The sequence below is a fragment of the Phacochoerus africanus genome, chromosome 2, assembly GCF_016906955.1.
Source record: "Phacochoerus africanus isolate WHEZ1 chromosome 2, ROS_Pafr_v1, whole genome shotgun sequence".
Classification (NCBI taxonomy): Eukaryota; Metazoa; Chordata; class Mammalia; order Artiodactyla; family Suidae; genus Phacochoerus; species Phacochoerus africanus.
In genome coordinates, this window is record NC_062545.1 from 265,371,866 (window position 1) to 265,397,927 (window position 26,062).

General features: G+C 37.9%; 2 pseudogenes; both read right to left on the minus strand.

Annotated features, from left to right (window-relative positions):
- Positions 1 to 7,879: 7,879 nt before the first annotated feature.
- Positions 7,880 to 23,290, minus strand: LOC125120899 (olfactory receptor 1J4-like; annotated as a pseudogene).
- A 27-nt stretch (positions 23,291 to 23,317) lies between these two features.
- Positions 23,318 to 24,241, minus strand: LOC125120900 (olfactory receptor 1J4-like; annotated as a pseudogene).
- Between the last annotated feature and the right edge of the window lie 1,821 nt (positions 24,242 to 26,062).

Consider the following 26,062-nt stretch of genomic DNA (forward strand, 5'->3'; position numbering starts at 1 on the left):
TTTGGTCCCCATAAAGGACGAAGAAACTGACCTGAAATAATATGTTAACTTATCTGAGCTCTCACACCCTTCAGGTGAGTTTCTGAGTTCTTATCCTATCACTGGTATAAGATCCCTGCTCAAACTTGTCTTTTTGCATGTTTATATTCTTGCCAAGAAATAAACCTTACCTCAGTCCATGGACATCCATTTATCTCTAACTACATCTGATTCTTTAAGTTGGCTCAGATCTGGATATTCATCATTCAGATAATACTTGAGATCTGGGATGGGGTCTGATGCTGAGATATCCTGAAGGAATTGGGTGTCTCCTAGAATGCAGTTTCCTGATTGACCAGCCCTATTTCCAATATTGATCTTCAAACTGGTAATAAATGATCATTAATGAACACAAAGCAGACAAATAAATTTTTCCATGATTGCCTCACTGAAGTTTTCATGAGTCCTAGGAGGGATGCCATTAAAACTTCCCTTTTGGATTTCCCATTGTAGCTCAGCGGGTTAAGAACCCAACTAGTATCTATGAGGATATGGGTTAAAAATCTGGCCTTGCTCAGTGGGTTAAGGAACCAGCATGGCCAAGAGCTGCACTGTAGGATGAAGACAGAGCTCAGATCTGTCATTGCTGTGGCTGTGGTGTAGGGCAGAAGCTTCAGCTCTGATTTGACCCCGAGCATGGGATCTGCCATATGCTGCACATGCTGCCTGAAAAAAAATGAAAAAAAAAAAAACTGCACTATCAACATACTCAGAAATTTTATGAAGTGAGCATGATCATAGAGTTAGTAATAGCTCTTTTCATGTTTCTCTCCCAAGCTTTTAAATATATACTGGAATCTTTGCTTCTATGAAACTATTGTTCCTCCTTCTTTTTAGTTAGATGAATAGGCAAGATGTTAAGAAGAAATATTTTGGGATTTGAAGGAGTCCTATTGCACAGATAGCTGTCCACACTCATATTCCTGCAGCTCTTGAGTTTGCCAATGGCTTTCATATGACCTCAATATCATTCAGTGCAACATCCATTATTTATGTATGGGAGGCAGAGAACAGTGTTTTTCCCTGTGTTTTAACAACAGGAGTAGTAAACTTAATTTACTTAACAATCTCACATAGATATTGCATAATGGAACCTGGTCTCAGATGTTGATTTGCTGATCATGTTTCACTACAGTGAATCCACCCATCTCATTTTAAGGGGGCTGGAGAAGCTAAGGGGGAATGTTAAAAGTGAAAAGGTAAATGTTAAAATATGCCTGGGGGAGGAACATGACATTAACCCTGTGTAAGAATCTGTCAGTAGATGCTGGCTCCAGACCAGGGAGTTTCTCAGAGTTAATAACTGTCTCAGTTCACAAGGCACAAGGAGGGATCAGGCACTTGGCCCTCCTGCCAAACACAGGCTTCTTACTGCAAGCTGTTGGGTCAGACTTAGCCAGGATCTCACAGATTTCCTGCAGGAGAACCATAGCTTCTAATGACACCCAGGAGCCACAATGTGAAAATATAGGAATAATACAGACATGAAACTTTGATTCCATCAGCACTGTGTGCAAGGAAGTTGGTAGGAAATTGCTCAGTAGTGAAGAGGAGACAGTGTGTGACTTTGGGGAATGAGAGACTATGGATGGACTGACTTTCCTGTCTTCCTACCAAATACTGTCCCATGCACAATCAGGGCATAGAGAGTAAGGAGTTTGCATCTACACAAGACTACAATTTGCTAGGTGCTTATGATGTTCTCAGCTTTTTAAGCACCTTGCAGACAAGATATGTTAGAAAATAGCAGGATATCACGTAAGAGCACTTGATGCTGAGAACCACCACAGCCAAACCCAAGGCCACCAAGCTATTGTGGGGAAATGATAAAGGTCTGAGTGTTGCAGGATGTGATTCCAAAAATGAGGATGTCATTTTTAAACAGATTGCTCTAAATTGAAGCAGAGTGTCCCAGGGTTCTTCAGGAGGTGTCCAAACACAGAAAAATGGATGCCAATATCTCTGCAAAGTACGTTTCCTGTGGAGCTGCCTGTGTGGATTCTGGTCTTAGGCTGGTGGAGAGTAAAAATATGAGAATGTCTCACAGACATACACACACAGATGCTTATGTATTCAGTGTGAAGAAGTTAAGCTGTGCTTTAGTTACACAAAAGTCCTCAAACAATGGTCAAGTGGAGATTTATTTAGAGCTTTATAGATTTATTTATAGATTATATAGATTTATAGATTTATTTTATATTTATTTATAGATTTATATATAGATTTTTCTGGTTTATAATCTCACTAGATAAATACAGTCAGGATGTGAGTCAGCTTCACACATATCTATGAAAAACTCTCAAAGAAAATACACATACACAACATAGATATACACAGAGAACTGTCAAGCATCCTAGACCAGAGGCAAAATTCATATTCAAAACATGACCAGTGCATAAGGTCTTACACATGGCACACCAGCACCAGATGCAAGTAGAATAAGCACACTGCAAAAATGTCCAGGTTTCTATGACCTCTGTTTATACTAGTGTGTGGAATTCAGTGTGTTTTTCAGTTACACATACACACATCAACTTGAACAACAAAATACAAACACATAGAAATGTAACTTTTCTGATGGTCACGAAGATACCTACAGACACACATGCACAACTATGGAGATTTCTGGGCTCCTTCTGAGCTACACCTGTGCTCTGAGTTCAAATACCCTCTGCTTCATTCTGTTACCTGAATCCTCACTTTCTGTCCAGAAGACCCAGGATCCACAGAAAAATAGCAAAGCTTGGTGGCCTGATGACGTTACAGAGTCTCATGTTGGTTCTCCAGCTTAAAAATGATGCACAAGATCTCCTTTTCTCCATCCTAAGTCGAGCCTGGAGTATATCCAGCCCAGTCCCTGACTAGAGAGGAAGTCTACTGGGGAAACTGCCCAACTTTCTCTGCCTCCTTGGGAAGCAGGATGATTAAGGTCCCCAGGGGCTGAGCTGCACATGGTTTCAAAGGAGAAAGTGTCCCTGATATCAGTGGTATTCTGAGTTTCTGGTCAAGTCTCCAGATGAGAAGCAGGAGGAGTTTTCTGTGGCCTCTGCCTAATGAGGACAGCTTCTCCCAACAGCAGTGAATGGCACAATCAGTGCAAAGGCTTGTGCAGATTCCCCAACACCAACACAGGCTTTCATTAGAACAAAAAGACCCTTAAAATGTGCATATCTTCCCACTCCCCTAGAAGGTGTTGTAGGACATGGTCTATGCCTTGTTCAAGAGAAGAGGGATTGAATATAAAACTCTGGAAAAAAAGATGCTGGATTCATCCCCAGGCTGGTGGAGAGTAAAAATATGAGAATGTCTCACAGACACACACACACACACACAGATGCTTATGTATTCAGTGTGAAGAAGTTAAGCTGTGGTTTTGTTACACAAAAGCATACTTGAGCAATTTATCCAAGGCCACTGTGACACAGTTTCTGTAAAGTAGAAATAATAATCATAGTCTTTGTGTGAATTGGAAGAATGGTTAAATGAGAACCTAATGAAAGCTTACTAAATGTTAAGGTTTATTGTCATATCTTTGTATCACTAGAGATCAGCTATGGCTCCCAAGATGCAATTGTGTTTGGTAACTGTTGAATGTATTTATCTGTTCATTTATTCACTCATTCACTTAAATAATCATTAAGGCCTCACAAATGTAATACTGATATATTCTCTAGAGACATAACAGATAATAATGTAATCAGAAATCCCTAACAACACACATACAAGTGGTAGGAGATGCATAAAAGTAATTAAGGCAAACTGAATGGCATGTAAATGATAACAAGTGCTGTAGAATGATGAGAATCATGCATGGAGCTAGGGGGAAGTTAAAAAAATATTCCAGTGCTATAGGATTCTTCTCCAAAGAAACACAGACACCACATCAATCAAGTGACTCCAGTTCTGTAAACTGGTTTCAGCACTATACACCTATTAGACTGGATAAAATTGAAAACAATATTGCTCTCAAGGTCACTGAAGATATGGAACTGGAACTCTCATACACTGCTCATGGGAATACAAAACAGTTTGAACAATTTTAAAAAGTTAAAAATATTCTTAGCACATGAATAGATATTTGTCCAAGGTAAATAATATATATAGTTACACATAGGTTTATATAAGAATGTTCATAAGAAATTTATTTAATAGCCAGAAGCTGGAAACACACCAAATGTTCACAAATGGACTTAATGTTAGTAATGACTGGACTTGCTATATAGCACAGGAAACTATACTCAATATTTTGTAATAAACTATCATTCTAAATTCATGCTTGCATCTACTAACCCCAAACTCCCCATCCATCCCACTCCCCTCTCCTCCACCTTGGCAACCACAAGTCTCTTCTCTGTCTATGAGTCTGCTTCTGCTGTGTAGATAGGTTCATTTGTGCCATATTTTAAATCCCACATGTAAGTGATATCATATGATATTCATCATTCTGACTTACTTCATTTAGTGTAAGACTATCTAGTTGCATCATGTTGCTCTAAATAGCATTACTGCATTCTTTTGGATGGATGAGTAGTATTCCATTCTCTGTATGTATCATATCTTCTGTATCCATTCTTTTATTGATGGACATGTAGGTTATATCCATGTCTTGGCTATAGTGAACAGTGCTTCTAAGAACATAGGGGTGCAAGTATCTTTTTGTATTGTAGTTTTATCTGGATATATGCCCGGGGTGGGATGGCTAAATCATATGGTACTTCTATATTCAGTTTTCTGAGTTGATATTATATTTTAGTCATATGAAGTTTACTGTATGTCATTTATACCTCTAAAACTCTTGGTGTTTTTAAAGAAACAATAACAAAATCAAGTATGGCTATGTTATTCCGCTACTGAATCCCTTCCAGTGGGTTCTCAAATCAGACTGAGAACCAAAAACTCAACTATAATGCTTAATTTTATATGTCAACTTGGTTAGATACAGTACCCAGATATTTGGTCAAACGCACATCTAGATATTTCTATGCCAATATCTTTATGGGTGAGATTAACATTGTGACCTGCAGACTCTGAATAAAGCAGACTGTCCTCCATAATGAGGGTGCTCATTATCCAGTCAGTTAAGGACCTTAAGAAAGACAATGAGCTGCCACAAAGAAGATGCACTTCTGCCAGCAGTCTGCCTTCAGACTCAAACTGCAAATTTTCTCTGGGTTTCCAGCCTGCCAACCTACCCTGCACACTTTACACTTGCTAGCTTCCACAATTATGTTAGCCAACTCTATAAAATAAACCTCTCTCTCTTCTTTATTTCTTCTCTTTTGTAGCATATGGAAGTTCCCAGGCCAGGGATCAGATGAGACACTTAGTAGCCACCTACACCACTGCTGTGGAAACAGGATCCTTTAAGCCACTGTAGAGACACCACCGATCCCATAATGCCACAACAGGAAATCATAAATCTCATTCTCATAGACACACACACACACACACACACACATACACACCCTATTAATTCAACTTCTCTGGAGAATCTTGACTAATACACCTACCATGATCTTAAGTGCCCTACATCTCTGGTCCTCTGATATCTCTGAATTCATCACTTCCAATGCCTCCTCCTTTTAGTCCTGTCCTTGTACAGAGGCCCAATTAATGTCCCTGGGATAGCTCAGACACCACCTCCCCTCAGAGTATGTCTAGGTGCTGATCTCCATGCTTTTGCCCAGGCAGCCCCGTGGCTCACTTCCCTGTCCTCACTAGCATCTTTGAATGTTACCTTCCCAATGAGCTCTGCCTACACCACAAGATGTTAATTATGAACCACAAACCAGCACTCTTTCCCCCCTTTTTTGCTTTTTAGTGCCACACATGTGGCATATAGAAATTCCCAGGCTAGGGGTGGATTCAGAGCTGTAGCTTCCTGCCCACACCACAGCCACAGCAAAGTCAGAACCAAGCCATAGCTGAGACCTATACTGTAGCTCACTGTAATTCTGGATCCCTTACCCACTAACTGAGGTCAAGGTATGAACCTGTGTCCTCACTGATATTAGTCATGTTTGTTACCACTGAGCTTTGCCAGGAAATTCTTGCTCCTCCTTTTATGTCATCTTTATTCATAGATTTTTTTACAAACAAAAACTTAGAATTTATTTATTTCAGACATATAATACCATATGCCATAGAAATTTCAGCCCAGTTCTATGATGGCATATTTAAAAAAATAATTTTATGTTGTGTTAGAAGCTTATATATATCTATGGACAAAAAGAACATCATGAGCTGGATCAGAAGTGATGGAATGTAAAATCTACAAGGGTATACTTTTTTTAAAAAAACGTGCATTCTCAGAATATAGAAAATTTCCTTGCACATAGTAGTAATGCAGTATCTATTTTTGTGTGCAAAAATTGTAAATTCAGACAGTTACCACTTTTTCATATAAGAAGTGACATCTGTAGGGAAAATGCAACACTCATTTCCAAGACTAAAATAAATCCAATACCTGTAGACTGGTCTCAATGCAAACATCAAGTTTATGGGGAAAAATTTAGTCTTCCTGGAATGGGGAAATTTGGTAATTGGATTGACTACTCTGTGCTCCCTTATGGTCAAAAGCATAATAAAAATAAGGTTTATTTTGGTTTAGAAAACCATCAAAAGTACTATATTAACTTGATACAGCATTGACAATATAAGGATTTTGGACTTTACTAAAATGAAATATTAACACTTAACTGAATGTTTGTAGTTTTGGAAGGTGAGAAGCCAGACATGAAAGCAACACAAATGTCCATCAACAGATGAATGATAAAGTAGATGTGGTACAGCTATATAACAGAATATTGCTCAATGGTAAAAAGAATGAAATAGTGTCATGGAGGTAGAGATTATCACACTAAATGAAGTAAACCAGACAAACACAAACATATGTAATATTTCTTATATCTAGTATCTGAAAAAAAATATACAGAGAGTCCCACTTGTGACACAGGGAAATTAATCCAAATAGTATGCATAAGGATGTGGGTTCAATCAATGGCCTTGTTCAGTGGGTTGTGTATCCAGCATTGCCCTGAACTGTGGTATAGGTCACAGGCATGGCTTGTATCCCATGTTTCTGTGGCTGTGGGATAGGCCAGATGCTGTAGCTCTGCTTTGACCCCTAGCCCAGGAATTTCCATATGCTGCTGGTGCAACCCTAATAATACAAAAAAAATGGGGATACAAATGAACTTATACACAAAACAGAAATAGACACACAGATATGGAAAACAAACTTAATGTTACTGAAGGGGAAAGGGGCGATGAACATTATGAGTTTGGGATTAACATATACACACTCTGTATATAAAATAGATAACAAACAGGGACCAATCTTATAGAACATAAAATGTACTCACATTTTGTGATAACATATAAGGGGAAACAATATGAAAATATGCATATATACTGCATACTATATGAAAGATCTAATCACTTTGCACTTGAATCTAACACAACATTGTAAGTCAACTATACTTCAAATTAAATGCATAATTAATCAAATAAACAATTGAAAAACCAATGCCCAAGAATAGATAAACACAATAAAACTCAAAACATATATATACTTCAAAAATATGTATAATGCCAAAAGTTATAATTATACAACATATTAAAAATAAAATTTAAACATATTTATGCTTATACACACAGGAGATTTCTGCATTGAAGACCACAGGTTGAATGTGTGTTATGGGAATCATCATATTAAGGGTTATGGAAAAATAAATTTATAAGACATATGACTAAAGGGAAAGAGATTGATCCAATAACAATGACTATTTAAAGAACAGTGAAGAAAGTGCTAGAGACAAGGGTGGTCAATGCACAAATTTTAATGCTTTTCTAGCAAGGTCAGTGAGAAAATAATAACATGGTTAGGAGATTCTCCCTTGGCTAAAAGATTATTGTTTCTGAAAAAAAGCCCCAGAGCCAATGTCATGCCTCTGTTTCTCAGGCTGTAGATGAAAGGGTTCAGCATGGGGGTGACTACTGTGTACATTAGAGAAGCAATGATGTATTTACAATGAGACTGGCCTGAAGACGAGGAAAGGTAAAGGGCCATTATTGTTCCATATAATAGAGACACCACAGAGGGGTGGGAGACACAGGTGGACAAGGCTTTGCAGATACCTTTAGTAGAGGGGACCCTCAGGATGGAGAGCCCAATATGGCCATAAGAGACCAGGATGCCACTCAATGGAAAAATGAAAACTGCAGACCCTAGACTGAATATGACAAGGTCATTGAGATAGGTGTCTGAGCAGGACAGCTTAAGCAGGGCAGCAAGGTCACCGAAGAAGAGGGGGGTGATGTTGTCAGCAAAAAAAGACAGTTGAGCTAGGAGTAGGTTGTGGGTCAGGGTATTGGCAGAGGAGAGGAGCCAGGATCCAGCCAACAGACAAAGACACCATCCTCTCTCCCATGATGATAGTGTAACATAGAGGGTGACAAATGGCCACATACCTGTCATAGGCCATCACTGCAAGAAGAAGGTTATCAATGCAAGCAAAATTATGAAAAAAATATGTCTGTGTAACATACCCTGCTTAGGTAATGGATTGATACTGTGTCTGCATGTTTATCAGCATATTAGGGACAGTGGACAGAGGAAAAGGAGATGTCTGTGAGGGCCAAGTGGCTGAGGAAGAAGTACATGGGGGTGTGGATGTGAGGGTCAAGCATAATGAGCAAGATGATGAGCAGGTTTCCCAGCACCATAGTCAGGTACATGCCCAGGCAGAGGACAAAGAACACACCCTGCTACTCTTGCCAGATGGAGAGCACTTGGATTTGTAACTCTTACATGCTGCTCTTCTCTGGTTCTTCCTCCTCATGCTGCATTAATCTTTTTAGGGAATGAAGAGAAATAAGAATTTCCTAGAACTTAAAAGTACTGAGCATTGCAGTTACCACATGATCAGCTGATTTCTCAGAGTGACTGTTTCAGTGTACAGACAGATCTCACTGCACTGCACTCATGCACTGATGCCTCATCCAGTCTGGTGAGAAGAACACAACATGATTTGTCTGAACACTTTGACAGTCTCATGGAGAAAGCATATGATTTCAATAAAATGCTTCAGTGAAAATAAGCAACTGCTCATTCTCTTTTTTACAAAGTGGAGACATCATGATAGAGAGTAGGGAGGGAGTAGTAAATAAAACACAGTCACTTCCATGGCTCTACTGTCAGATTTCTTATGTCCTTGTGTCTGTCTAACACATAAACACACACACACTCTCACAAACACCACTTAAAGTGCTATTCAGAAGATTAATGCACCATGAACAAAATAAATTGCTCAACACAAAATCTTATTTTTATCATTAGAATTGATGTAAAAAACAAAAAAAAAGAAGAAAGAATGAAAGAAATAAAGAAGGGAAGAAAGATAAATAGGAAGATGTGAAGGAAGGAAGTTAGGAAATAAGATAGGAAGGGAGGGAGGGAGGGTGGGAGGAAGGAAAAGACAAACATTAAGAAAGATACTCAAAAAATTAAATAGAATTTCCATATGATTAAGGAACTCTTCTTCTGCTTATATACCCAGAATAATTGAAAGTGGGGCCAAAGAGGTATTTATACACCCACATTGAAAACAGCATTATTCAGAGTAGCCAAAAGACGGAAACATCCCATGACTTTTAGCAAATGATTGAATAAATAAAATGTGGTCTATACATAGAGTGGAATATGATTCAGCCTGAAAAATAAAAGATATCCTGATACAGCCATAACAAGAATGAACCTTGAAGACAGTATGCTAAGTAAAATCATGCAGTCACGAAAGTGTAAATACTGTAAGATTCCATTCATATGAGATTCCTAGAATAGTCTAATTCATAAAGACAAAAAATGGAATGGTGACTGGCAGGGGCTGGTATGGGGAGGAAAAGGAGGAATTAATGTTCAGTGGTACAGAGTTTCCAGTTGGGAAGATCAAAAATTCTGGAGATGGATGGTGGTTATATTTGTACTACAATGTGAATTACTTACTTCCAAAGAAATGTACACAAAAATTATTGAAATGCTACATTTTGTGAGATGTATTTTTTACAACAAAAAATTTTAACTGATAGAATATATCATGAGTCAATAAATACTGACTAAAAAGAACAATCAAAAGGAGAGTGAGCCCAAAATTAAATACATCATTTCATTATGGACAGGATGAGGAAGCAGACGTGAGGAACTAAAGATGGCAACGATATAGGAGGCCATCACACAAGAACAAGTAGCTTCCCAAAAATGTGTATTTACTACTGAGGTCTTGTTTTTTTTTTCCATTTTTTTATTACTCAAATTAATTTATCACATCTGTAGTTGTATAATGATCATAACAATCTGATTTCACAGAATTTCCATCCCACAGCCCAGGAACATCCCCCCACCCCCCAAACTTTCTCCTCTGGAGACCATGAGTTTTTCAATGTCTGTGAGTCAGCATCCGTTCTGCAAAGAAGTTCAGTCTGTCCTTTTTTCAGATTCCACATGTCAGTGAAAGCATTGGATGTTGGTGTCTCCATGTATAGCTGACTTCACTTAGCATTATAGTTTCTAGGTCCATCCATGTTGCAAAAAATGCTGGTATTTCATTCTTTTTGATGGCCAAGTAATATTCCATTGTGCATATGTACCACATCTTCTGAATCCACTCCTCTGTCAATGGACATTTAGGTTGTTTCCATGTCTTGGCTATTGTAAATACTGCTGCAATGAACATTAGAGTACATGTGTCTTTGTGAGACATGGTTTTCTCTGGATAGATGCCCAGGAGTGGGATTGCTGGATCAAATGGTAGTTCTATGTTTAATTTTCTGAGGAATCTCCATACTGCTTTCCACAGTGGTTGCACCAGTCTACAATCCCACCAAGAGTGTAGTAGTATTCATTTTTCTCCACACCCTCTCTAGCACTTCTTGTTTGTAAACTTTTGGATGATGGCCATTCTGGCTGGTGTAAGGTGGTACCTCATCGTGGTTTTGATTTGCATTTCTCTAATAATGTGTGACATTGAACATCTTTTTTGTTCTTTGGAGATTTTCTGTTTAGATCTTCTGCCCATTTTTGGACGGGGTTGTTTGTTTTTTTGGTATGGAGCTGGAGAAGGTGTTTATAAATTTTGGAGATTAATCCCTTATCAGTCAATTCACTTGCAAAGATTTCCTCCCATTCTGTGGGATGTCTTTTTGTGTTGTTTAGGGTTTCCTTTGCTGTGCAGAAACTTTGAAGTTTGAGTAGGTCCCATTTGTTTATTTTTGTTTTTATTGTCAATACTCTGATAAGTGGATCTGAGAAGATGACGCTGTCGTTTGTGTCAGAGAGAGTTTGGCCTGTGTTTTCTCTAGGAGTTTGATAGTGTCTGGTCTTATATGTAGGTCTTGAATCCATTTGGAGTTTATTTTTGTGTACGGTGTTAGGGAGTGTTCTACTTTCATTCTTTTCCATGTGTCTGTCCAGTTTTGTCAGCAGCACCACTTATTGAACAAGCTGTCCTTTCTCCATTGTATATTCTTGCCTCCTTTGTCATAGATGAGTTAGTTGTAGGTGTATGGGTTAAATTCTGGGCTTTATAACCTGTTCCACTGATCTATATTTCTGTCTTTGTGCCAGTACCACGCAGTTTTGACGACTGTTGCTTTGAAATATAGTCTGAAGTCCGGGAGCCTGATTCCACCAGCTCCATTTTTTTTTTCAGGATGTCTTTGGCTTTTCTGCGTCTTTGGTGCTTCCAAAAAAACTTTAAACTTTTTTTTCAAGTTCTGTGAAAAATGTCCTTGGTAATTTGCTAGGGATTGCATTGAATTTGTAGATTGCCTTAGGTAGTATAGTCATTTTGATAATATTAACTCTTCCAATCCATGAGCATGGTGTATCTTTCCATCTATTTGTGTCATCTTTGATTTCTTTCATCAGTGGCTTGTAGTTTTCAGAGTATAGGTCTTTTCTTTCTTTAGGTAGGTTTACTTCTAGCTATTTTATTCTTTTGGATGTGATGGTAAATAGGATTGCTTCCCTAATTTCCTTTTCTCCTTTTTCATTGTTAGTATATAGAAACCCTATTGATTTCTGTGTATTGATTTTGTATTCTGCGACTTTGCCAAATTCGTGGATGAGCTCTAACAGTTTACTGGTAGAGTCTTTAGGGTTCTCTAGGTATAGTATCATGTCATCTGCAAATAGCGACAGTTTTACTTCTTCCTTTCCAATTTGGATTCCTTTTATTTCTTTTACTTCTCTGATTGCTGTGGCTAGGACTTCCAGAACTATGTTGAAGAGTAATGGCGAGAGTGGACATCTTGTCTTGTTCCTGATCTCAGTGGTAATTCTTTCAGCTTTTCACCATTGAGAATGATGTTCGCTGTGGGTTTGTCGTATATGGCCTTTTATCATGTTGACGTAGGTTCCCGTTATGCCCACTTTCTGAAGGGTTTTTATCAGAAATGTGTGTTGGATTTTGTCAAAAGATTTTTCAGTCTCTATTGAGAGGATCATATGGTTTTTATTCTTCTGTTTGTTAATATGGTGTATCACACTGATGGATTTGTGGATATTGAAGAACCCTTGCATCCCTGGGATAAATCCCACTTGATCATGATGTACAATCCTTTTAATGTATTGGATGCAGTTTGCTAGTATTTTGTTGAGGATTTTTGCATCGATGTTCATCAGTGAAAATGGCCTACAGTTTTCTTTTTTTGTGGAGTCTTTGTCTGGTTTTGGTACCAGGGTGATGGTGGACTCACAGAATGAGTTTGGGAGTAGCCCTTCCTCTGCAATATTTTGAAATATTTTCAGAAGGTGAGGTGTTAGCTCTTCTCTAAATGTTTAATAGAATTCACCTGTGAAACCATCAGGTCCTGGACTTTTGTTTGTTGGAATTTTTTAAATCACAGTTTCAATTTCAGTTCATGTGATGGGTCCATTCATCTTTTCTATTTCATCTTGGTTTAGTCTTGGAAGATTGTACTTTTCTAAGAATTTGTCCATTTCTTCTAGGTTTTCCATTTTATTGGCATATGGTTGCATATAGTAGTCTCTTATGATCCTTTGTATTTCTGTGATGTCCGTTATTACTTCTCCTTTTTCATTTCTAATTTTATTGATTTGAGTCCTCTTTCCGTTTTGCTTGATAAGTCTGGCTAGGGGTTTATCAATTTTGTTGTTCTTTTCAATGAACCAGCTTTTCATTTCATTGATCTTTTCTATGGTTTCCTTTAATTTCATTGATTTCTGCTCTGATCTTTATGATTTCTTTCCTTCTACTAACTTTAGGTCTTGTTTGTTCTTCTCTCTCAAGCTGCTTTAGATGTAAAGTTAGCTTGTTTATTTGGGCTTTTTTTTGTTTCCTGAGGTGGGCTTGTATTGCTATAAACTTTCCTCTTAGAACAGCTCTTGCTGCATCCCATAGGTTTAGGACTGTTTTGTCTTAGCTGTCATTTGCTGTTAGGTATTTTTTAATTTCCTCTTTGATTTCTTCAGTGATCCATAGGTTGTTTAGTCTCCACGTGTTTGTGTTTTTTTGCAGTTTTTTTCTTGTTGATTTCCAGTTGTATAGCATTGTGGTAAGAAAAGATGCTTGATATAATTTCAATTTTCTTAAAGTTACTGAGGTTGGATGTGTAGCCCAGGATATGATCAATCTTAGAGAATGTTCCATGTGCACTAGAGAAGAATATGTATTCTGTTGCTTTTGGATGAAATGTCCTATAAATATCTATTAAGTCCATCTGGTTAAATGCTTCATTCAGAGCCGTGTTTCCTTATTGATTTTCTGTCTGGTTGATCTGTCCATTGCTGTAAGTAGGGTTTTAATGTCCCCCACTATTATTGTGTTATTGTCAATTTCTCTTTTGAAAGTTGTTAGCAGTTGCCTTATATATTGTGGTGAACCTGTGCTGGGTGCATAGATATTTAAAATCATTGTATCAAATTCTTGGATTGATCCTTTGATCATTATGTAATGTCTTTCTTTGTCCCTTAAAATATTTTTCATTTTAAAGTCTATTTTGCCTAATATGAGTATTGCTACTCCAGATTTCTTTTGATCCCTGTTTGCATGAAATATTTTCTTCCATACTCTCACTTTCAATTTGTATGTGTCCCTAGAAGTGAAGTGGGTCTCTTGAAGACAGCATATAGGTGGGTCTTGTTTTTGTATCCATTCAGCAAGTCCTTGTCTTTTGGTTGGGGCGTTTAGTCCATTAACATTTAAGGTAATTATAGATACTATGTTCTTATTACATTTTATTAATTACTTTGGATTTGTTTTGGCTGGAATTTTTCCTTTCCTTATTCTCTTGTTCTTTTCTGCCCAGAGAACATCCTTTAGTATTTGCTGTAAGGCTGGTTTAGTGTTGCTGAATTCTCTCAGCTTTTGCTTACCTGTGAAGGTTTTGATTTCTCCTTCAAATCTGAATGAGAGCCTTGCTGGGTAGAGTAATCTTGGTTGGATGTTTTTTCCTTTCATCATGTCGAGTATATCATGCCACTCCCTTCTGGTCTGCAGAGTTTCTACCTAAAAATCTGTCAATAGCCTTATTGGCATTCCCTTGTATGTTACTTGTTTCTTTTCCTTAGCTGCTTTCAAGATTTTCTCTTTGTCTTTAATTTTGGTCAGTTTGATTAATATGTGTCTCTAGGTGTTCCTCCTTGGGTTTATTTTGTATGCTACTCGTTGTGCTTCCTGGATTTGAGTGAGTGATTCCTTCCCCATGTTAGGGAAGTTTTCGGCTATTATTTCTTGGAATATTTTTTCTGTCTCCTTCTCTCTCTCTTCTCTTTTTGGCACCCCTATAATATGAATGTTGGTGTGTTTCACGTTGTCCCAGAGTTCTCTGAGTCTCTCTTCATTTGTTTTCAATCATTTTTCTCTTTTCTGTTCTGCATCCGTAATTTCCACTAATCTCTTCTCCACCTCACTTATTTGTTCTTCTGCCACCTGTATTCTGCTGTTAGCTGCTTCTAGTGATTTTTTATTTCAGTGATTGTATTTTGCATCTCTTCTTGTTTAAGTTTTATATCTTGTATCTATTTGGTCAGTGTTTCCTGTAAGTTATCCATCTTTGCATCCAGTTTATTTCCAATGTCTTGCATCATCCTCAGCATCAACAGTCTAAAATCTTTTCCCTGGAGGCTAAGAATCTCCTCCTTGCTTAGCTGTTTTTCTGGGGTTTTTCCTTTCTCCCTAATCTGAGTTATGGTCCTCTGTCTTTTCATTTTGATAGGTTTTTTGTGTGGTGACCTTCTTACAGATAATAGAGTTGTAGCCTCTCTTCCTTCTGATGTCTGCCCCCCTTGTGGCTGAAGCCAGTATGGGGGCTTGGTGTACACTTCCTGATGGGAGGGGCTGATGCCTGCCCCCTGGTAGGAGGAGCAGATTCTAATCCCTCTGGTGGATGGGGCTTAGTCTCTGGATGGGCTTAGAGGCAGCTGTGTGACTGAATGGTCTTTAGGTAGCCTCTTTACTGAGGGGTAGGTTTGTGATCCCACCTAGGTTGTTGTTTGCCCTGGGGTTTCTCAGAAGCTTGCTGATGGGTGGGGCCAGATTTTCCCAAAATGGCCACCTCCAGAGAAAGTCACTGCTGCTGAATATTCCTGAGATTTGTGCCTTCAATGTCCTTCCCTCACAACAAGCCACGTTCACCTGTTTTCCCAGGATGTCCTCTAAGAACTGCGGTCAGGTTTGACCCAGATTCCCTTGGAGACTTTGCTTTGCTCTGGGACTCAGTGCACATTAAAATCTGTGTGTGCTTTATAAGAATGGGGTCTCCATTTCCCCCAGTCCTTTGGAGCTCTTGCACATAAGCCCAGATGCTCCGCGGCTCTTTCTCCCTGTGCCAGATCCCCACACGTGAGATTTTGATGTGTGGCTCAGAACTCTCACTCCTGCAGGTGAGTCTCTGTGAACCAGTTAGTTTGCAGTCTGTGGAGCCTCCCACCCAGGAGGTAGGGGGTTGTTTATATTGTGAAATTGCCTCTCCTACCTCTTGATGTGGCCTTCTGTTTTTCTTCTGGAGTGGGGTATCTTTTTTAAGGTTTCCGGTCCATTTGGGTGAAGAGTGCTATCTTTAGTTGTGAATTTTGTTGTTTTTAGGAGAGAAGTTTGCTCCGGTCCTTCTATTCCACCGTCTTAATCCCATCTCCCTACTTCTGAGGTCTTGATCTCACATCCAGAAAACAGTACAGACCCCAATTGTGGATACCACTTGAAGATTAGTGGGTTCACAGCACTTGACTCATTGTATTTTTAAAATTTTTTCCAAAAATAATTTCCTTCCAAAAATAATTTCCTTCATATCTGCCTTTCTTTCTCTCTCCCCTTCCAACACCAGGGCTTTAAAATGGTTCAGTTAGGAGCATGCATGAACAGTGAGGGACAAGAGAATCTGCCTGATATAGGGACCAGAGAGCCAAGATATTGCAGAGGCTGTAGGACCAAGGACCTACATCAGAATTCACAGTCATCTCATTAACTAGACAAGGTTCCAAGACATATCCCATCCTGTTCCCCAGAATGGAAGTGTAGAAATCATTAAACACCAATGAGGAACTTTGCAAGAGGTTCAGTAGCCTTCAAACCATCTGGACAAAGTGCCACTAACTTAGCATAAAGAGGACTTGGTTTGTTGCCTGTTTATGTTTAGAGATGAGACAAAGGAAGACTCAGGCTGTGAGGCTGTCTGACCAGATCAAATGAATACACATATTTCCCAGGCCCTCACCTGGCCCTCTCTGCTCTACAACCATCCAAGGACAGGAGAGTAGATTATGTGTGTTATACACAGAATCAGACACTCAGCATGACACATAGTGGCACAAGAAAAGACACCAGGTGCTGTTTTTGGCCCTCTCCAACCAATAATCACCCTATTCAGAAGTGAGGTTTGTATGGATTCATACCAACTTACTTACAAAATTAAAATGGAATCATTTGGAGTTCCCATTCTGGTGCACATAAAGGAATCTGCCTAGGAACCATGAGGATGCAAGTTTGATCCCTGGCCTCACTCAATGGGTTAAGGATCTGGTATTGCCATAGCTGTGTTGTAGGTTGCAGACAAGTGTTGTATCTGGCATTGCCATGGCTCTGGTGTAGGCTAGCAGCTACAGCTCCAATTAGACCCATACCCTGAGAACATTCATATGCTGTGGGTGTGGCCCTAAAAGGACAAAAGACAAAAAAAATTAAAAAAACATAAAATAGAATATTATGTCAATCACAATTAAAAAAAAAAGAAATGAAGAACCCTTCTACACTGTGTGTGGAGATGTAACGTTGTGTGGCCATTATGGAAAACAGTATGGACATTACCCAAGACATTCAAAATAGAACTACCATATGATCCAGTAATCCCACATCTGGGTATAGACCAGAAAGAACTGGAATCAGTATCTCAGAGATGTATTGATTCCACCATGTGAACTGAAGCTCTGTGCACAATAGATAAGCTATGGAAATAAACCAAATGTCCAAAGACAGATGAATGTATAAATGGGGCATATACATACAACAGAATATCGTTTTGCCTTGAAAAACAGGAAGGCAAGATGTAAGAATGAGGAGACATTATCCTAAGTTAAATAAGCCAGTCCTACAAGGACAAATATTGCATAATTTCACTTCGACAAACTCATAGAAGCAGAAAATAAATGGCAGTCACTAAGGGCTGGGGGAGGGGAAATGCAGTGTTGTTATTATATTGAAATAAAGTGTCAGTTATGCAAGATGAATTAATTAGTTCTAGAGACATGCTATACAGCATAAGGCCTAGAGTCAAAAAGACTATATAGTGCACCTAAAAGTTCCTTAAAAGAGTAGATCTCATATTAAGTTTTCTTACCACATATAAAGTACATAAGGATTTTTTGAGAGGAGACATATATGTTGATGACCTTGATTGTGCTGGTAGCCTCATAAGTGTGTGCACATGTCCAAACTCTGCAAATTATATACATTACATATGTGCAGATTTTGTCTATCAATTACACCTCACAAGCTGCTTTAAAAAATATGCGAAGACCACATCCAGTCACCCACACAACTCACAAACCATACACACTCAAAGACGCAGAAAATCCACTACACATACTAAGAAACACATATGGTCAAACCCAACACGCAAAACACATAAAAAGAAGCAACATGAGCACAGCAACCCAAGCACACATGTACTACAGATTTCCAACCTCCATGGTCTCTTATTAGCACTGTACAATAGTACTTTCCACAACCATGGGAAAACTCTATAGCTATGATGTCCAATACAGAAGCACCAGTTTCCTGTGACTACTGGAGACTTGAAATATAGCTAGTTAAACTGATAAACACAAATTTTAATTTCAGGTCATTTTTTACATTTTCATGTTATAGCCACTTGAGGATGGTGGCACCATGTAGGTCAGCATGTAAATCAGTCATAAAAACACATGGTTATACAATCAATGCAAACACATTTTCTCTCTCTCTTTTTCATAGTTCTCACATCAAAGCACACATTAAGGCCAAGTGATGTCTCCCCACCTTGCTCTGGTCTCTGCAGGTCCAGGATACTACCTGTGGACCCAACTCTTATGCCTCCATGGCCTTAGGATATTTATCACTTCCACACCTGTTGATAAGAAGGAGAACACTGAACAGGGAAGATCCACATTTACCAACAAAACTGAGACCCCAGGGAACATACCCCCAAGCTTCTGATTTAAAGAAGAAGACAATTGAGTTAATTGCTCAATTTCTTGCCTTCCTCTTGATATGGATCTAGTGCAGGGTCCAAAGGGGCTGAGCTACAGGAATCCGGTTAGATGTCTCTAATATCAGAAACACATTGTCCCCCCTTCTGCCTGCCCAGGAGGAAAAGGAGTGGCCATGAACATCCTTGAACTTTCAAGAGCCACAATGAAATCTGCCACTCCATCCACTGCAGAAAGGACTACACAGTAGGACCAGCCCTTGAGATCCCACACCACTGATCCTGAAGTGCACTGGAGCTTACATCCCATCACCATCATTTATTCCATCCACATGAAACCACAAAAGACCCACAAGAGCCAAAGCCATCTTGAGCAAAATCGGCAAACCCTTAGGCATCACATTTCCTGATTGCAAACTATACTTCAATCCTTTAGAAATCAACACAGTATGTTACTGACATAAAAAGAGAGATATAAAAATTGGAACAGAATGTGGAGCCCGGAAGTAAACCCACACATATATGCTCAACTGACATTTGACAAGAGAGCCAAAACCACACAATAAATGGTGCTGGGAAACTGGATATCCACACTTGAGAGAATGAAAGTGAATCCCCATCAATGAAAACAACTATCTGTGCCATCCCATTATGGTGACAAAAATTTCTGCCACTTTCATTGGCAACAACATGGCCATAAGGGAGATATTCAAGTGCATTACACTGTTCACAGCCATGTTCCAACAACATGGGTGGATCTAGCAGCTATTATGCTCTGTGAAATAAGGCAGAGAGACAATGTTAAATATCATAGCATCTCACTTACATCTGCAGTCTAAAATTCAAAACAACTAATCAACAAAACACAATGAAAACAGACTCACAAATACAGATAAGAAACCATGGTTGCCAGAGGGCACAGTGACTGGGGGAGAGGGATGAGATAGGTGATGTGGATGAAGTGGAACAAACCTCCAGTGATAAAATAAAGAAACCTTGGGATTTAATACACAGCATAAATAATATGACCCAAAATACTATAAAAGCTTATGGGGATAGATCATTACTAGATTAATAATTAATAATGTATGAAAATGTCAAGTCACCACATCATACACTTGAAACTAACATAATATTGTTTGTGAACTATATTTCACACAGCACCTGGACAGGAACTTGAACTTTGGACCCTCATATTAAAAGTCTGATGCTCTACTGACTGATCAAAACAGGCCCTGCAAACCATATTTCAAAACAATATTAAGTAAAGCTTCTTGATGCTAAACTAGTCCACAAGCTATCATTCATAATAGTGAATAATTTTTTGAAGCATAGGCTAAAGGCTTTACCCATGTTTCCTAATTAATACCATACATCAGTCTTACATGTCCAGATTTTTTCAAAAATTGCACAGCTTCATTATGAATTTGTGTTCTTTTGGAGTTCTCTTATTGGCTCAGCAATTTACAAACCCAACTAATATCCCTGGCATCCTTCATTGGTTTAAGGATCCAGCATTGCTGCAAGCTGCATTATAGGGCACTGCATTGTAAGCCATTGATTTGCTCAGATTCCTTGCTGTTATGGCTGTGGTTTAGGCTTGCAGCTGCAGCTACATTTCTACCCCTAGTATGGGAATTTCCACATTTCACAGGTGAGCCCTAAAAGGAAAAAAAAAAAAAACACATTTTTTTAACAACTAGGGATTTTATCCTTGATCAATTTGTTAAGGTGATCTCTGCAAGGTTTTCTACATTAAGTTACTATTTTAACTTTTGTAATTAAGTAAGTCTCATTTGGTAGATATTTTGAGACTATATAGCCACAACACTTTTCTTAATACAATACTACCCACTATATCTAACTTCCTTTGATGATTCTTATATTGAACACACTATTGCAAATGTGGTGCCCAAATGGTGATTTTCTTATTTGATCATTTCCTCTGTTGATTAGATATATTATCTTATAGGAAGGAACTTCCCCTTAATCCACATTCATTCTTTTTTTCATTGATTTATTTATATAATCATGGACTCGTGAATTCTTATTTATTCTCAGTGGTAACTCATTACTAATTTTATATATTTTAAATCTCTAATTTTTCTAGAGTTGGTCAATGGGAGCCCTTCCAGCTGGCTCCTGTGTCCCCATGATTCATTGAACACTTTATTTTCAAGCTCAGTGAACTTTCCCAGGTCTTGTCCTGGCCTCAGCCCTAGAATCTGCCATTTTTCTAAGTAACTTTGCTTCCTTTTATAAGAGACTGATACTCAAAAATCAAATTTGGCATTGCATGTGTTTTTTGCCTACAAGGCTTCTCAATTATCTCAAAGAATACAGCCAGGAAACATATGAGATACTGCTCTATAGCGCTGAGGACTATGTCTAGATACTTACAACACAGCATGACAATGGGAGAAAAAAATATGTATACATGTATGTGTAACTGGGTCCCCATGTTGTACAGTGGGAAAAAAAAGTGTACTGGGGAAAATAATAATAAAAATAAATTAAAAATAAATAAATAAAAGAAACAAAGGATATAGAATGTAGAAAAAAGCAAACTAAAGGAATGGTTACCCATAAGAGTTAGGTCAGGAGTGGGACAGAAAGAATGGGAGATGGGAACAAGAAATATATTGATTTATAATTTCAATCTGTTTATACACATTACAACCCATGAGTTCAAGTTATCTTCAGTTCTAGCTCAACACCATACAGTTCTTTCTAGCCTCTCTTTTTCCATGAACATCACACCTTTCCTCCAGTGAGGAGTCATTCAAGCTTACATATTTACTAAGTCTTTGAATAAATATAATTTCAGAAGCTTGAACTGAAACCACTGTTAATGGCCAACTAATGTCAGCTCCAAAAAAATTGCTTACCATATAATGTGCTTACAGCTTTTTTTGTTATTGTGAGAGTAGCATGTATACAAAATTCACTGTTCACTAATAATTACTTTATTTTACCCTTTAGTCTGATTGTAATATTAACTGGAAATATAACTATATTCATTTTTTGTGTTTTTTTATTTTACTTTATTTTCCATCACCTTCTTTTTAGTTTTTAGTGGCAAAAGATAACATACTCAAAACTATACAGATAAATATACTCATATCCCCATCTTTTCTATCTTATTCCCACCCCATCCCCTGTAGATAAACAGTCTCATTAGTTTCAGTTTGATTCCACATGTGTTTCCTCTTGCTCATATATTGTTTTCCTTTGTTTTCACATAGGAAGTATCATACTATAAATGCTCTTGTACACATTGCTTTTTCCCATTTAACAATATATCTTGGAAATCCCTCCATATTGATTCATAGGTATCTTTGCCATTATTTTTTCATAGCTGTGAAGTACTCAACTGCATTGATGTTCCATATTTCCCTTTTGAAGCCCTAGAACAAAATAGCAGTGATGAATTTACTAAATGCCACCTAATTGTATACCTCAAAGTGTTAAAATGGTAAAATTCATGTTGTTTAGAACATAATAACAAAATAAAAAATATTAAGAAAAAGTAACTCATGATCTCTACATGACGCACAGAAAAGAATTATAAAATAATAATAATGTATGATTAATAAGTTAATGGAGGGGATATGGAATAAAAACATATATATTTGATTAATGAAACTGGATAAAGATAAGAGAGGATAAATATGAAATCAGTTGTATCCATTAGAAAACATATAGCAACATGGAGATCATAAGTTCAGATACATTCTGATTCTATTAGATGTTAATAGATCAAATTTTCCAGAAATACAATGATGGTCAAGATACATAAAAAGAACAAAACCCAATTTACACTGCTAAGAACTAACACTTTACATCTATAAGGACACAAAAAAGTTTAAAGTGTTGGAAAAGAAATGCCATGTACACACCAACTAAAAGACAGCTGGTATATCTGTATTAATATCAGAAGTAAATGAGTTGTGAAGGTAGGACCCATTGTTAAAGGGAATTCTCCCCTCACTATAAATGTAATGGTATGATATTAAATGAATAATAAACACCCCCTATCATAGGAGAGCACTGTTTTGTAGCATTTGCCAATTTACATAGTATAATTATGCCCATCATAGCTGATTTCAATCCAAGAGCTTGGTGTCATTTACTTTGGAGCTGAAAAGAGATATTCACAATCAGCTTGAAGACAGTGAAAGTCAATTTCAGCACATCTTACAGGGAGGAATCAGTGCACAAGGACCTGAACATGATGCTAATTTTGTGAGTTCTCAATAACACAGTATAAAAATATATGTAAGGGAAAATAAACATATTTAAAAGGAGAAAAGGGAAAAACCACAATCATTATTATGTGACATATTTTGTGTAAGGTTTTTCACATATTTTAAAAGAGATGGTGGAGCAGAAAAATAATTAAAGATAGAGAATATTTAACAAGGAAAGTAACAAACTGGATTTTATTGACATATTAACACTATGTATGATGGCTGAATGCATATTTATTTGAAGTTACATTGTTGTCAACCATATGATAATTTTAGGAGATACATCTCACTGTCCTCATGACTGCAATAAGAAGATTTAGTGATTTTTACTTCAAGAAGTTAGTGCTATTGACAAGTATCTCTAAGGCCTGTTTTATATCTCTGTTCCTGAGGCTATAGTTTAAGGGGTTTAGTGTGGGAATAACTACTGCATACACAAGAGAAGCAATTGTGTCTTTGTCATTAGAGTCTCATGATGAGAAGACTAAGTAAATACTAGCAAGTGTCTGGTAGTATAAAGATACCACAAAGAGGTGGGAGCCACAGGTGGAAAAATATTTAAAGAGTCTCGTGGTGGAAGACACCCTCAGAACTGTGGTCCCTATATGAATATAAGAACCCAAGATACTGCTCAAAGACAGGATGAAAAGCATTCTTCCCACAGTAAAGATGACCAGCTCATTGAGGTAGATATCTGAGCAGTACAACTTCAGGAGTATAGTGAGGTCATAGAAGAAGTGGGGAATGGTATTGGCAGCACAGAAAGACAGGTTGACCAACAATGCAAGGATACAACAGAGAAATAAGGACCCAGGTACTAGGGAGAAACACAGTTCCTGCCTCATGGAAGTGGTCTAGTGGAGAGGCTGACAAATGGCCACATACCTGACATAAGACATCACTGTGAGAAGGAAATTGTCAAGACAACCAAAAAGTGTGACATAATACATCTGAGAAATGCACCCTGCATAGGAGATGGATTGTTTCTGAGTCTGCATGTTCATCAGCATATTAGAGACAGTGACAGATGAAAAGGAGATGTCCCTAAGGGCCAAATGGCTGAGGAAGAAGCACATGGGGATGTGGAAGCAAAGGTCCAGCCTGATGAGCAGGATGATGAGAAGGTTCCCCAGCACCATGGTCAAGTACATGCCCAGGAACAGGGCAAAGAACATGCCCTGCTGTTCTGACTGGATGGGGATCCACAGGTGGGGGAACTCTGTCATGCAGGTCTGGTTCTTTCTCCTCATGTCCTTCTTGTCTCAGCTGGGAATTGGGAAAAATGGGAAATGTCAATAAACATGCCATAATATTATAGTCACTTCCATTGTAATATGAAAGCTCTTAATTTTTCTACACTTCCATTAATTTCTCTTAATTTTTGGTGAATGAATGAACTTTCCAAATCTGGCTCCAATAATAATTCAAAATCTCACATTAACCAAGGCTTTTTCCAAGGAAACAAATGGATATTTATTCTTCATTCAATAAATAGTTATTGAACAACTGCTTTGTCCCATATTGAGTACATAGGAGTCAACAAGGACTGAGAAGTCTCTGTGTTCAAGTTTACATCTTTACATCAAGCAAAGTTCAAAACTCTGTAATTTGCTAAGATGGATGAAAAAGGGAAAAGGGCCCCAGGTAAGAGGCATAAATCATTCATTTCCTCTTAAAAATGATATGAAACTCCTTACATTTGAAGAGATTTACAAAAGCTATGTCAAGGGCTTTTGGTATAGTTTGTTGCATCCTCCCTGTTTTGAGTCAATTAAAATATCCTGTTATCAAAACTGTCCATTCCAGGCTTCCAAGCCAGTATCAATAGTTCCTGGCATTTTTCCAAGTGATTTACATGCACTTTCAAATTAAATCTTCATAGTGGCCCAAATAAGTATTCTTACACTCATTATAACAAGAATAAAACACAGGTATACATTATTCAAATGTGCAAAGATACACAAAATTAAGTGCAACATGTGCAAACACAACACAGTTCTGTCTGACCAAGATCCCTGTTCTTAACCACTAAGCATGGCAATTAGACGGTCAGTAGTTCAAATATTCAGAGAAGCTCTATTATGTCCACTACCTTTCTCAAAAATGTTCCTAACTCCCTCTAAGAAAAATTTGTGACTCATGTTTAAATATCACACAAAGGACTTTCACAAACTTTAACCTCTCAACATAATAATTTTATTTTAGGACTGCTTGGTAAACATGGTATTTTTTTTGTGTATTTTGTCTTTTTAGGGCCACACCTGTGGCACATGGCATTTCCCAGACTAGGGGTCCAATCAGAGCTGCAGCTGCCAGCCTATGGTATATGAGCTGTGTCTGTCACACACACCACAGCTCAGGGCATCACTGGATTTTTTACCGAATGAGCGAGGCCAGGGATTGAACCTGAGTACTCATGGATACTTGTCATGTTCATTAACCACTGACCAAAAACTGGAATTCCAGAAGAGGCAAATGTTATTTATTCATTTTATAAATGTGGAAAGTATAGCTAGGAGATAAATTACTTACCTCAGATGTCTTGGGTTTTTTAATGTACTTTTTTTTTTTTTACACTGTACAGCAAGGGGATCAAGTTATACTTGCATGTATACATTATTTCCCCACCCTTTGTTCTGTTTCATTATGAATATCTAGACATAGTTCTCAATGATACTCAGCAGGATCTTCTTGTAAATCTATTCTAAGATGTGTCTGATTACCACAAGCTCCCGAACCCTCGAACACCCTCCCTCTCCCATCAGGCAGGCACAAGTCTATTTTCCAATTCCATGATTTCATTTTCTGTGGAGATGTTCATTTGTGCTGGATATTAGATTCCAGTTATAAGTAATATCATATGATATTTCTTTGTCTTTCTGACTCGTTTCACTCAGGATGAGATTCTCTATTTCCATCCATGTTGCTGCAAATGGCATGATGTCATTCTTTTTGATAGCTGAGTAGTATTCCATTGTGTATGTATACCACCTCTTCCTAATCCAATCCTGTGTTGATGGAGATTTGGGTTGTTTCCATGTCCTGGCTATTGTGAATAATGCTGCAATGAA